We start from the raw sequence: 14,855 nt of genomic DNA on the forward strand, positions 1-14,855 counted from the left end.
CCTACAGAGAGATTAACCTGGAGAAGAGTCCCCTCAGCCAGCTGGTTCTGGTTCCCCAGGACATCAACACAATTAGACCCCACAAAGCCTTCACCTACAGAGAGATTAACCTGGAGAAGAGTCCCATCAGACAGCTGGTTCTGGTTCCCCAGGACATCAACACAATTAGACCCCACAACGCGTTCACCTACAGAGAGATTAACCTGGAGAAGAGTCCCATCAGCCAGCTGGTTCCCCAGGACATCAACACAATTAGACCCCACAACGCGTTCAGCTACAGAGAGATTAACCTGGAGAGGAGTCCCCTCAGCCAGCTGGTTCCCCAGGAGAGCAACACAATTAGACCCCATAGAGCCTTCACCTACAGAGAGATTAACCTGGAGAAGAGTCCCCTCAGCCAGCTGGTTCTGGTTCCCCAGGACATCAACACAATTAGACCCCACAAAGCCTTCACCTACAGAGAGATTAACCTGGAGAAGAGTCCCCTCAGCCAGCTGGTTCTGGTTCCCCAGGACATCAACACAATTAGACCCCATAGAGCCCTCACCTACAGAGAGATTAACCTGGAGAAGAGTCCCCTCAGCCAGCTAGTTCTGGTTCCCCAGGACAGCAACACAATTAGACCCAACCAAATGATGAGAAAGCAAAAAGATAACTATTTGACACACTGGAAAGAATCAACCTAAAACAGGGAATTGGAATGCTATTTGGCCCTAAACAGAGAGTACACAGTGGCAGAATACCTGACCACTGTGACTGACCCAAACTTAAGAAAAGCTTTGACTATGCATAGACTCAGTGAGCATAGCCTTGCTATCGAGAGAGGCTGCCATCGGTAGACAGGCTTTGTGCACACTTCCCACAAAAAGAGGTGGAAACTGAGCTGCACCTCCTAACCCCTTTTTATTATATTTATATGTACATATTCTCATTCACCCTTTTAGATTTGTTTGTATTAGGTAGTTGTTGGGGAATTGTTAGATTACTTGTTAGATATTACTGCACTGTCGGAACTAGAAGCACAAGCATTTCACTACACTCGCAATAACATCTGCTAACCATGTGTATGTGACCAATACAATTTGATTTGATTGCCCTCCAGGACACCTACAGCACCCGATGTCACAGGAACACCAAGAACATCAACCACCCGAGCCACTGCCTGTTCACCCCTCTATCATCCAAGACAACAACCACCCGAGCCACAGCCTGTTCACCCCTCTATCATCCAGGACAACAACCACCCGAGCCACGGCCTGTTCACCCCTCTATCATCCAGGACAACAACCACCCGAGCCACGGCCTGTTCACCCCTCTATCATCCAGGACAACAACCACCCGAGCCACTGCCTGTTCACCCCTCTATCATCCAGAAGGCGAGGTCAGTACAGGTGCATCATCACCACCCGAGCCACGGCCTGTTCACCCCTCTATCATCCACAACAACAACCACCCGAGCCACGGCCTGTTCACCCCTCTATCATCCAGAAGGTGAGGTCAGTACAGGTGCATCAAACCTGGGACCGAGAGACTGAGAAATAGCTTCTATCTCAAGGCCATCAGTGTTAAATAGCTTCTATCTCAAGGCCATCAGTGTTAAATAGCTTCTATCTAAAGGCCATCAGTATTAAATAGCCATCACTAGCCGGCTGCCACCCAGTTACTCAACCCTGCACCTTAGAGGCTGCTGCCCTCTATACATAGACATGGAATCACTGGCCACTTTAATAATGTTTACATATTGCTTTACTCATCTCATATGTACATACTGTATTCTATTCTACTGTATTTTAGTCAATGGCACTCTGATGTTGCTCGTCCTAATATTTATATATTTCTTAACTCCATTCTTTTACTTTAGATTTTTGTGAATTGTTAGATACTACTGCACTGCTGGAGCTAGAAACACAAGCATTTCGCTACACCTGCACAATATGTGTATGGACCCATAAAATCTGTTAAATATGTGTATGGACCCATAAAATCTGTTAAATATGTGTATGGACCCATAAAATCTGCTAAATATGTGTATGGACCCATAAAATCTGCTAAATATGTGTATGGACCCATAACATCTGTTAAATATGTGTATGGACCCATAACATCTGTTAAATATGTGTATGGACCCATAACATCTGTTAAATATGTGTATGGACCCATAAAATCTGCTAAATATGTGTATGGACCAATAAAAGTGGATTGATTTGACATTAGGTGTGCGACTATGATTAAAAAAAGTAGCAAAAAAAGGCATTGTTTCTTATGCTGGGCATCATTCACAAGTGATAATATATAATTCACAATAGGTAGATCCGCTGTAGATTATTTCACATTGAAATCACAGTAGTAATATTGTCACCCATCAGACTATTCATGATTTAATCTTGTCTTTACATATACTAAATAATATGTGTGAAATTTGTTTTGATTTAGAATGGACCATTATCAGGGGCAGTGGAAAAAATATACGCCATCTATGCACTTCAATAGTGAATGCTTAACATTAGGAAAGTTGAGAAATAAATATAGTAGGCCTAGCCCATAGAAAGCTGATCCTCTTTTTAAGCTCTCATAAAGTGCTAATCGCGCTGGTGAATTGTAGCTGACAGTGTTGGCTATAGACCTGAGTGTGCAGGAGCTTCCTGCAGGAATTTGTAGTCTTGCTGAGGTCTTCTCTATTGCTAATAAGATTTTTTATAGGTGAATATATTGATAAAAGTCACCTTGTCTGAGAGAGGCAATGAAAACGTCACGCCGGGGTCAGCCTACACAAAACACAGACCTCTGAATACCCGTCGCAAGACCCACTGGTTGATGCTTATTTATAAAACCCTCTTAGGCCTCACTCCCCCTTATCTGAGATATTTACTGCAGCACTTATCCTCCACATACAACACCCGTTCTGCCAGTCACATTCTGTTAAAGGTCCCCAACGCACACACATCCCTGGGTCGCTCGTCTTTTCAGTTCGCTGCTGCTAGCGACTGGAACGAGCTGCAACAAACACTCAAACTGGACAGTTTTATCTCAGTCTCTTCATTCAAAAGACTCAATCATGGACACTTACTGCTTTGCGTGATATATTGTTGTCTCTACCTTCTTGCCCTTTGTGCTGTTGTCTGTGCCCAATAATGTTTGTACCATGTTTTGTGCTGCTACCATGTGTTGCTACCATGCCGTGTTGCTGCCATGTTGTGTTGCTATCAATCAATCAAATGTATTTATAAAGCCCTTCTTACATCAGCTGTCACGAAGTGCTGTACAGAAACCCAGAACATCAAGCAATGCAGGTGTAGAAGCACGGTGGCTAGGAAAACTCCCTAGAAAGGCCAGAACCTAGGAAGAAACCTAGAGAGGAACCAGGCTATGAGGGGAGCCAGTCCTCTTCTGGCTGTGCCGGGTGGAGATTATAACAGAACATGGCCAAGATGTTCAAATGTTCATAGATGACCAGCATGGTCAAATAATAATAATCACAGTGGTTGTCGAGGGTGCAACAGGTCAGCACCTCAGGAGTAAATGTCAGTTGGCTTTTCATAGCCGACCATTCAGAGTATCTCTACCGCTCCTGCTGTCTCCAGAGAGTTGAAAACAGCAGGTCTGGGATAGGTTGCACGTCCGGTGAACAGGTCAGGGTTCCATAGCCGCAGGCAGAGAGAGAGAATACTTTAATTAGGACAGGACACCAGATAAGACAGGAGAAATACACCAGATATAACAGACTGGCCCTAGCCCCTCGAAACAAACTATTGCAGCATAAATACTGGCGGCTGAGACAGGAGGGGTCGGGAGACACTGTGGCCCCATCCGATGATACCCCCGGACAGGGCCAAACAGGCAGGATATAACCCCACCCACTTTGCCAAAGCACAGCCCCAACACCACTAGAGGGATATCTCCAACCACCAACTTACCATCCTGAGACAAGGCCGAGTATAGCCCACGAAGATCTCCCCCACAGCTCAAGCCAAGGGGGGCGCCAACCCGGACAGGAAGAGCACGTCAGTGACTCAACCCACTCAAGTGACGCACCCCTCCTAGGGACGGCATGGAAGAGCACCAGTAAGCCAGTGACTCAGCCCCTGTAATAGGGTTTGCGGCAGATAATCCCAGTGGAGAGAGGGGAACCGGCCAGGCAGAGACAGCAAGGGCGGTTCGTTGCTCCAGTGCCTTTCCGTTCACCTTCACACTCCTGGGCCAGACTACACTCAATCATAGGACCTACTGAAGAGATGAGTCTTCAATGAAGACTTAAAGGTTGAGACCGAGTCTGCATCTCTCACATGGAGCCTTGAGGAACACCGAAATGTACAGTTGATTTGTCAGCGGACAAACCATCCACAGAGACAAACTGATATCTATCTGACAGATAAGATCTAAACCAGGCCAGAATTTGTTCGTGTAGACCAATTTGGGTTTCCAATCTGTCCAAAAGAGTGTGGTGATCGATGGTGTCAAAAGCAGCACTAAGGTCTAGGAGCACGAGGACAGATGCAGAGCCTCGGTCTGACGCCATTAAAAGGTAATTTACCACCTTCACAAGTGCAGTCTCAGTGCTATGACGGGGTCTAAAACCAGACTGAAGCATTTCGTATACATTGTTTGACTTCAGGAAGGCAGTGAGTTGCTGCGCAACAGCTTTTTAAAAATTGAGAGGAATGGGAGATTCGATATAGGACAATAGTTTTTTATATTTTCTGGATCAAGGTTTGGCTTTTTCAAGAGAGGCTTTATTACTGCCACTTTTAGTGAGTTTGGTACACATCTGGTGGATAGAGAGCCGTTTATTATGTTCAACATAGGAAGGCCAAGCACAGGAAGCAGCTCTTTCAGTAGTTTAGTTGGAATAGGGTCCAGTATGCAGCTTGAAGGTTTAGAGGCCATGATTATTTTTATTAATGTGTCAAGAGATGTAGTATTAAAAAACTTAAGTGTCTCCCTTGATCCTAGGTCCTGGCAGAGTTGTGCAGACTCAGGACAACTGAGCTTTGGAGGAATATGCAGATTTAAAGAGGAGTCTGTAATTTGCTTTGTAATGATCATGATCTTTTCCTCAAAGAAGTTCATGAATTTTTCATTGCTGAAGTGAAAGCCATCCTCTCTTGGGGAATCCTGCTTTTTAGTTAGCTTTGCGACAGTATCAAAAATAAACGTTGGATTGTTCTTATTTTCCTCAATTAAGTTGGAAAAATAGGATGATCGAGCAGCAGTTAGGGCTCTTCGATACTGCACGGTACTGTCTTTCCAAGCTAGTCGGAAGACTTCCAGTTTGGTGTAGCGCCATTTCCGTTCCAATTTTCTGGAAGCTTGCTTCAGAGCTCAGGTATTTTCTGTATACCAGGGAGCTAGTTTCTTATGAATAATGTTTTTAGTTTAGAGGTGCAACTGCATCTAGGGTATTGCCCAAGGTTAAATTGAGTTCCTCAGTTAGGTGGTTAACTGATGTTTGTACTCTGATGTCCTTGGGTAGGCAGAGGGAGTCTGGAAGGGCATCTAGGAATCTTTGGGTTGTCCGAGAATTTACAGCACGGCTTTTGATGATCCTTGGTTGGGGTCTGAGCAGATTACTTGTTGCGATTGCAAACGTAATAAAATGGTGGTCCGATAGTCCAGGATTATGAGAAAAAACATTAAGATCCACAACATTTATTCCACGGGACAAAACTAGGTCCAGAGTATGACTGTGGCAGTGAGTAGTTCCAGAGACATGTTGGACAAAACCCACTGAGTCGATGATGGCTCTGAAAGCCTTTTGGAGTGGGTCTGTGGACTTTTCCATGTGAATATTATAAAGTCACCAAAAATTTGAATATTATCTGCCATGACTACAAGGTCCGATAGGAATTCAGGGAACTCCGTGAGGAACGCTATATATGGCCCAGGAGGCCTGTAAACAGTAGCTATAAAAAGTGATTGAGTAGGCTGCATAGATTTCATGACTAGAAGCTCAAAAGACAAAACCTCAGTATTATTTTGGTGAATTGAAATTTGCTATCATAAATGTTAGCAACACCTCCGCCTTTGCGGGATGCACGGGGGATATGGTCACTAGTGTAACCAGGGGGTGAGGCCTCATTTAACACAGTAAATTCATCAGGCTTAAGCCATGTTTCAGTCAGGCCAATCACATCAAGATTATGATCAGTGATTAGTTCATTGACTATAACTGCCTTGGAAGTGAGGGATCTAACATTAAGTAGCCCTATTTTGAGATGTGAGATATCACAATCTCTTTCAGTAATGGCAGGAATGGAGGAGGTCTTTCTTCTAGTGAGATTGCTAAGGCGAACACCGCCATGTTTAGCTTTGCCCAACCTAGATCGAGGCACAGACACGGTCTCAATGGGGGGATAGCTGAGCTGACTACACTGACTGTACTAGTGGCAGACACCACTAAGCTGGCAGGCTGGCTAACAGCCTGCAGCCTGGCCTGCACCCTATTTCATTGTGGAGCTAGGGGAGTTAGAGCCCTGTCTATGTTCATAGATAAGATGAGAGCACCCCTCAGCTAGGATGGAGTCCGTCACTCCTCAGCAGGCCAGGCTTGGTCCTGTTTGTGGGTGAGTCCCAGGAAGAGGGCCAATTATATACAAATTATATATTTTGGGAGGGGCAGAAAACAGTTTTCAACCTGCGATTGAGTTGTGAGACTCTGCTGTAGAGCTCATCCCTCCCCCTAACTGGGAGGGGGCCAGAGACAATTAATCGATGCCGACACATCTTTCTAGCTGATTTACACGCTGAAGCTATGTTGCGCTTGGTGACCTCTGACTGTTTCATCCTAACATCGTTAGTACCGACGTGGATAACAATATCTCTATACTCGCCAGTTTTAGCTTTAGCCAGCACCATCTTCAGATTAGCCTTAACGTCGGTAGCCCTGCCCCCTGGTAAACAGTGTATGATCGCTGGATGATTTGTTTTAAGTCTAATACTGCGGGTAATGGAGTCACCAATGACTAGGGTTTTCAATTTGTCAGAGCTAACGGTGTGAGGCTTCGGCGTCTCTGACCCCGTAACGGGAGGAGCAGAGACCAGAGAAGGCTCGGCCTCTGACTCGCTGCTTAACGGGGAGAACCGGTTGAAAGTTTCTGTCGGCTGAATAAGCAACACCGATTCATACAGCATTTCCTTCCAGAAGCCATGGGGAAATTGTCCGATTGCGGGGACTGTGCGAGTGGATTTAAACTACTATCTGTACTTACTGGTGGCACAGACGCTGTTTCATCCTTTCCTACACTGAAATGACCCTTGCCTAATGATTGCATCTGAAGCTGGGCTTGCAGCACAACTATCCTCGCCATAAGGCGATCGTTCTCCAGTATAGTATGATTACAGCGACTGCAATTAGAAGGCATGTTAATGTTCCTACTTAGCTTCGGCTGGTGGAGGTCCTGACGAACCATGACGAAAAAAGTAAAATTGGCAGGTAGCAAAGTAAGGTCAGCAACAAACCGCACAGCAGCAAGTAAACAAGTCTAGAAGTTGTGACCGGAAACTGTGTGCTACCATGCTGTGTTGTTGTCTTAGGTCTTCTCTTTATGTAGTGTTGTGTTGTCTCTCTTGTCATAATGTGTGTTTTGTCCTATATTTTTATTTTATTCTCTTTAATCCTTGTCCCGGCAGAAGGTTTTTTAGTAGGCCGTCATTCTAAATAAGAATGTGTTCTCAACTGACTTGCCTAGTTAAATAAAGGTTAAATAAAATAAATAAATAAAAATATGAAGTAGTTCTAAAATCCCAGATGCAAAAATGAATTGGTAAAAAACGATTGGAACAATTACCGGGTTTTATGAGTATATGACAAGTCCACTATGCCGGAATATAGTGATTCTCACTGAAAAAAGTTGCCAGAAGCAACTCAGGTGCAAGCAACATCAATTACGTGCAAATTGCGTCGTGTAACTGCAGCCTAACGACGCACTTGGCCGTTCCACGGGTGGTCTGAGGCAATCGGTAAATAACGAGCGTTTTCAAGTACAACTTTACAAACGATGGTTTGGGAAACAGCTCGGTGATTTAACGATGCTCCTAAGAAGATTCTAGTTTTTCCTAGCCATGAATCATGATCTGTATTTGGATTTCATGGCAAGGTAAAACATGAAGCCAGCTAAACTGCAAAAAAATATGTTTCTTCTACCCAGATCAACTGGTTCTTGAAACATTTTGTAGTCTACAGAGTTGCAGTAGCATTATTCAGCCACCGAATTTCGCTATCGGCCTGTTAAACAGCAATAGAAACATCAGACCAATACCCCCCTTTCATTACAGTCTTATGCTTTCCTGTGTATTAAAGCATCAAGTCTCTGTGGCGCAATTGGTTAGCGCGTTAGACTGTTAATCTAAAGGTTGGTGGTTCGAGCCCACCCAGGGACGATTGTTGCCTTTTTAAATTTTGAGCGTGTAGCTATGCTACAATAATATTAAAATCCACATTTTGGAAAATAGTCCAAAATGTACCAGTTCTAGATCAATGTGACACTATGATGACCAGTGAGCGGAGATAAGGGTGGACTTTACCTAGCAGTTAATGTTAATCTTTTGTATACTCAGTATATACAGTGGAAGCTCAATTTCAAGTATCAGAGCAAATGGTCTGTATACTTATGTAAATAAGGTATTTGTGTTTTCTATTTGCAAAAAAAATTCATTCGCAAAAAATAATCGTGAAAAAAGTCAACGGGTCTGAATACTTTCTGAATGCACTATAGTCTAGTCCAGGGGTCTGAATACTTTCTGAATGCACTAGTCTAGTCCGGGGGTCTGAATACTTTCTGAATGCACTAGTCTAGTCCAGGGGTCTCCAACTTTTTCTAGCATGAGCGCTACCTTTAAAAAATTAAACATGTCATTTTTTTCTAGCTTTCAAATAGGCACATTCTTCTCTTCTCCCCTGCAACTCTTCCCGGGTCCTTAGTGTACCTGATTAAGTAGTACACTATGTTTTCTGTCAATATACCCTATAAAATTTGTTTTTTTTCTCTCCAAAATCATTTTTATATTTTCCCAAATTATATTTTCTCTGTTTATTTTTCCTGGTTTTAGATTATTACTTTTGTTTTCACTCAAAATTGCAGTTGTTCCTAGAGAAACAGTGAAATGGGTTGTTCTGAGTCCAATGATGACGTCAATGGAACGGGATGTTCAAATAACATTTTATTGGTCACATACACATATTTAGCATATAGCACATATACATATTAGGATGAGCAATGTCGGCGTGGCATTGACTAAATACAGTATATACATATGAGATGAGTAAAGCAGTGTGTTAACATTATTAAAGTGGTCATTGATTCCATGTCTCTGTATATAGGGCAGCAGCCTCTTTGGGGTGTTAGGCTGGGTTTCTGTATAAGCACTTTGTGACAACTGCTGGTGTAAAAAGGGCTTTATAAATACATCTTATTGATTGATGAATTAATAAACAGAGCTAGGAGTAATTATTATGTTGCCAAGCAAGCTATAAAAACCCTACATAAATGCTTCTATAATAGTACTGTCACTAGTCCCATATGGTCTAGCGGTTAGGATTCCTGGTTTTCACCCAGGCGGCCCGGGTTCGACTCCCGGTATGGGAACATCGTTTTTTCCATCAATCTATTGTTTTCGCACTATGATATTTAGAATTTTATGGAAATATTTCATATATTTTATGAAAAAGTGTCCATTTCTATCCAGCAAAACCATATAAAAAATCCAATTGGTTAGCTATCATCAGCTGACGTGGGTCACGATGAATTACCGTACTCCTACCAGCAGGATATTATCATAGTTTCCAAACCAAGAGGCGCAACATCGCGAGATTTAGGGAACGCTTTGGAAAAAGACCATACAGACCGGGTTTGGGATTTGAGAAGTCAATGGCCGTTTTCAAGAGGGTGAATGATCCACAAATAGTAATCAGTCGATATTTCAAATTGTATTTGTCGCATACGCCGAATACTACAGGTTTAGATCTTACCGTGAAATGCTTTTTTACAAACACGTAACCAACAATGCAGTTCAAGAAAAATATTTACTAAATAAACTAAAGTAAAAAAATATAAAAAGTAACACAATAAAATAACGAGACTAGTCAATGGGGTACAGGTTAGTCGACGTCATTTGTACATGTAGGTAGGGTTAAAGTGACTATGCACAGATAATAAAAGCGAGTAGCAGCTGTGTAAAAACAAAAGGGGGGGTCAATGTAAATAGTCCGGGTGGCCATTTGATTAATTGTTCAGCAGTCTTATTGAAAAACATTGTTTTTACCTTTATTTAACTAGGCAAGTCAGTTAAGAACAAATTCTAGGAACAGTGGGTTAACTGCCTTGTTCAGAGGCAGAATGAAAGATTTTTACCTTGTCAGCTCGGGGCTACCTGCCACCCCTACAGATGGTAGTTCGTACTGTACCGTACGCACTACCCTCTGTAGCGCCTTACGGTCGGAGGCCGAGCAGTTGCCTTACCAGGCGGTAATACAACCAGTCAGGATGCTCTCAATAGTGCAGCTGTAGAACTTTTTGAGGATCTGAGGACCCATGCCAAATCTTTTCAGTCTCCTGAGTGGGGAAAGGTGTTGTTGTGTCCGCTTCACGACTGTCTTGGTGTGTTTGGACCATGTTAGTTTGTTGGTGATGTAGACACCAAGGAAATGTAAACTCTCGACCCGCTCCACTACAGCTCCGTCGATGTTAATGGGGGCCTGTTCGGACCTCCTTTTCCTGTAGTCCACGATCAGCTCCTTTGTCTTGCTCACATTGAGGGAGAGGTTGTTGTCCTGATACCACATAGCCAGGTCTCTGATCTCCTCCCTATAGGCTGTCTCATCATTGTTGGTGATCAGGCCTGTTGTGTCATCAGCAAACTTAATGATGGTGTTGGAGTCGTGTTTGGCCGTGCAGTCATGAGTGAACAGGGAGTACAGGAGGGGACTGAGCTTTCCCCCCTGATGGGCCCCAGTGTTGAAGATCGGCGTGGCAAATGTGGTGTTGCCTACCCTTACCACCTGGGGGCGGCCCGTCAGGAAGTCCAGGATCCAGTTGCAGAGGGAGGTTTTTAGTCCCAGGGTCCTTCACTTAGAGATAAGCTTTGTGGGCACTATGGTTTTGAATGCTATTTATGATACAAGGTTTGGTTTTGATGGTCTCGAATAAAGCTAATGAGAGAAGTGAAAAAGGTTTCCTTAGTTCTTAACCTTTCTTGAAATCTAAATGCACAATCTAGATTCAAGCCAATGTCTTAAGTAGTTAACATGTTATTACACCAACCTTGTGAAAGAGATATACACTGATGATATACACTGAGTATACACTGATGATATACACTGAGTATACACTGATGATATACACTGAGTATACACTGATGATATACACTGAGTATACACTGATGATATACACTGATGATATACACTGATGATATACACTGAGTATACACTGATGATATACAGTACACTGATGATGTACAGTACACTGAGTATACACTGAGTATACACTGATAATATACTGTACACTGAGTATACACTGATGCTATACACTAAGTATACAGTATGATATACACTGAGTATACATAGAAAATGTCAATCCAGGACACTCCAATTAGTATGATACATTTTATGGGCAAATGTTTGTGGATACCCATTCAAATTTGTGGATTCGGCTATTTCAGCCACACCCGTTGCTGATAGGTGTATAAAATCGAACACACAGCCAAGCAATCTCCATAGACAAACATTGGCAATAGGATGGCCCGTACTGAAGAGTTCAGTGACTTTCAATGTGGCACCCTCATAGGATGCCACCTTTCCAACAAGTTTGTTCATAAACGTTCTGCCCCGCTAGAGCCTGTCAGCTGTTATTGTGAAGTGGAAACGTCTAGGAGCAACAACGGCTCAGCTGTGAAGTGGTAGGCCACACAAGCTCACAGAATGTTATCTCCAAGTGCTGAAGCGTGTAGCACGTAAAATCATCTATCCTCGTTTACAACACTCACTACCGAGTTCCAAACTGCCTCTGGAATCTGGGTTTGGCAGATGCCAGGAGAACGCTACCTGCCCCAATACATTGTGCCAACTCTACAGTTAGGTGGAGGAAGAATAATGGTCTGGGCTGTTTTTCATGGTTCAGGCCCCTTAGTTCCAGTGAAGGGAAATCTTAATGCTACAGTATACAATGACATTCTAGATGATTCTATGCAACCAACTTTGTGGTGACAGTTTGGGGAAGGCCCTTTCCTGTTTCAGAATGACAATGCCCCCGTGCACATAGCGAGGTCCATACAGAAATGGGTTGTCGAGATCGGTGTGGGTAGAACTTGACTGGCCTGCACAGAGCCCTGACCTCAACAGCATCGAACACCTTTGGGATGAATTGGAACGCAGACTCCGAGCCAGGACTAATCGCCCAACATCAGTGCCCTCACTAATGCTCTTGTGGCTGAATGGAAGCAAGTCCCCGCAGCAATGTTCCAACATCTAGTGGAAAGCCTTCCCAGAAGAGTGGAGGCTGTTATAGCAGCAATGTTCCAACATCTAGTGGAAAGCCTTCCCAGAAGAGTGGAGGCTGTTATAGCAGCAATGTTCCAACATCTAGTGGAAAGCCTTCCCAGAAGAGTGGAGGCTGTTATAGCAGCAATGTTCCAACATCTAGTGGAAAGCCTTCCCAGAAGAGTGGAGGCTGTTATAGCAGCAATGTTCCAACATCTAGTGGAAAGCCTTCCCAGAAGAGTGGAGGCTGTTATAGCAGCAATGTTCCAACATCTAGTGGAAAGCCTTCCCAGAAGAGTGGCAGCTGTTATAGCAGCGAAGCGGGGACCAACTCCATATTAATGGCCATGATTTTGGAATGAGATGTTAGACGAGCAGGTGTCCACATACACTACATTACCAAAAGTATGTTACGATTCGTATGGTATGTATTAATTTGTGGATGTACATCATCCATTTCATATAATTACAATTCGCATGATGTTTTACAAAGTTATCTAGGTGGCTAACACTAATGTTAGCTAGGTTGCTAGCGTTAGCTAGGCTAGGGGTTAGGGGTGAAGGTTAGGGTTAAGGTTAGGAGTTAGGTAAAACGACTTGCCTAGTTAAATAAAGGTTAAATAAAAATAAAAGGAGTTAGGTTAAATGGTTAAGGTTAGGGTAAGCTAACATGGTAAGTAGTTGCAAAGTAGCAATGAGCTAAAGTTGTCCTTGATGACTTTCGGGTTGCTAGACGTTCGCGTTATACAGCTACCCATCCACCCAGACCAACAAGCCTACCTAGATTTTTGCCGTAAGTAATCTTCTGTCTGATATAACCATACCAAACGTAACATATCATACCAATTTGAGTGATCCGGATTGACAAAACGTAACATATCATACCAATTTGAGTGAGCCGGATTTACATTTACTATGTTACGTCTAGTCTATGAGACCAGGCTGTTATATAGAAGGACTACCAGTATACCTCATGATGTGTTTCTATGACATCGCTTACAAGTTAGCGGACTAAACTCCACTTCACGGTGAAGAAAGTTTCTGATGAACTTCACCAATAGAGCCCCACATTGGAGATGTTATAACACCCATAAAACCTAGCGGTCAAACAGGGAAATGGTTCAATCGTTTGTCGACCCTTCATTTTCCCCATAGGGGATTGTAGAAACACTTAAAATAAGGGCTATTTTTTGTGTAGGCTTACCCTGGAGTGACGTTTTGATAATCATGTAAATCTCTCTCGGACAAGTTGACTTTTATCAATATGTTCTGCTCTATTTACTCCAAGATTCTAAAATGCTAATGTAACCGATGTGAAATGGCTAGTTAGTTAGCGGTGGTGCGCGCTAATTTTCGTGGGTGTCAGTAGTTGATGTGTGCAAGGGTCCCTGGTTCGAGCCCAGGTTGGGGCGAAGAGAGGGACGGAACCTACACTGTTACACTAATTAGCATCAAAGTAGACATCATGCAAAACTGCAAATCCCTGCAAGCTTCTGAACGGCATCTCTAGCTTGCACCTTTGCTAACAGGTATTGTGTCAATTTAAAACTTGCACAAGACAGTTCACAGAATTGCAGAGACCAGGATTTGTGGAATCTAGCTCCGACTACATCAATTCGCCCAAGGTCAATACTACATAAATGTATTATGAAACGCCGACTTTGTACCTATGTTTGTCCTCTGTAGTCGGTTGCCTTTCTTTGTTTGCTGAATCCATACTTTTTCAATAAACATTGAATACAACCACCGACTGTTTCCTTGTTGACATTAAATTGTCACATGCACATTTGCGCAGATTTGCCATTTTAGAGCAAGAGCAATGAGCAAACTGTTGGTGGTTTTATTTGATTAACGTTTGTTAAAAAAGTATGGGTTTAAATAAATAAATACAAATTTAAATAAATAAGTTATATATATATATATATATTTGGTTTCGGCTCCACTACGTTGGTGAAGTCAAAGAGGAAGAGAGGCCCAACTCAGCAGAAAATCTGTCTCCCTCCTTTACTACCTGTCTCATATCCAGGCTTTATCATAACAGCCGTGATTGGGAGTCCCATCGGGCGGCGCACAATTGTCCCAGCGTCGTCCGGGTTTGGCCGGGGTAGGCCGTCATTGTAAATAAGAATGTGTTCTTAACTGACTTGCCTAGTTAAATAAAGGTACACAAAAAAAAAAAAAATATATATATATATACATATTATTTTTTTTACCTTTAACTTTGTACCTTTATTTAACTATATATATATATATATATATATAATCAACATTTTGAATGAGTTATCCACATTGCAATGTTTTGAAATGCGGGCTTTTATTTTGAAGGTTTATTCAACGCCATACGGACGTGACGTCATCATCTGTGCTGCTTGTGATCCCCTCACAT

General features: G+C 42.9%; 2 non-coding genes across 2 annotated transcripts; both read left to right on the forward strand.

Moving 5' to 3' along the window:
- The first annotated feature begins 8,302 nt into the window (after nucleotides 1–8,302).
- Nucleotides 8,303–8,376, forward strand: trnan-guu (transfer RNA asparagine (anticodon GUU)). Its single transcript has one exon. It is a non-coding gene; the product is annotated as a tRNA-Asn (tRNA).
- A 1,133-nt stretch (nucleotides 8,377–9,509) lies between these two features.
- Nucleotides 9,510–9,581, forward strand: trnae-uuc (transfer RNA glutamic acid (anticodon UUC)). Its single transcript has one exon. It is a non-coding gene; the product is annotated as a tRNA-Glu (tRNA).
- Nucleotides 9,582–14,855: the final 5,274 nt, after the last annotated feature.

This window comes from Salmo salar, chromosome 13 (genome assembly GCF_965601325.2).
Source record: "Salmo salar chromosome 13, fSalSal1, whole genome shotgun sequence".
Lineage (NCBI taxonomy): Eukaryota > Metazoa > Chordata > Actinopteri > Salmoniformes > Salmonidae > Salmo > Salmo salar.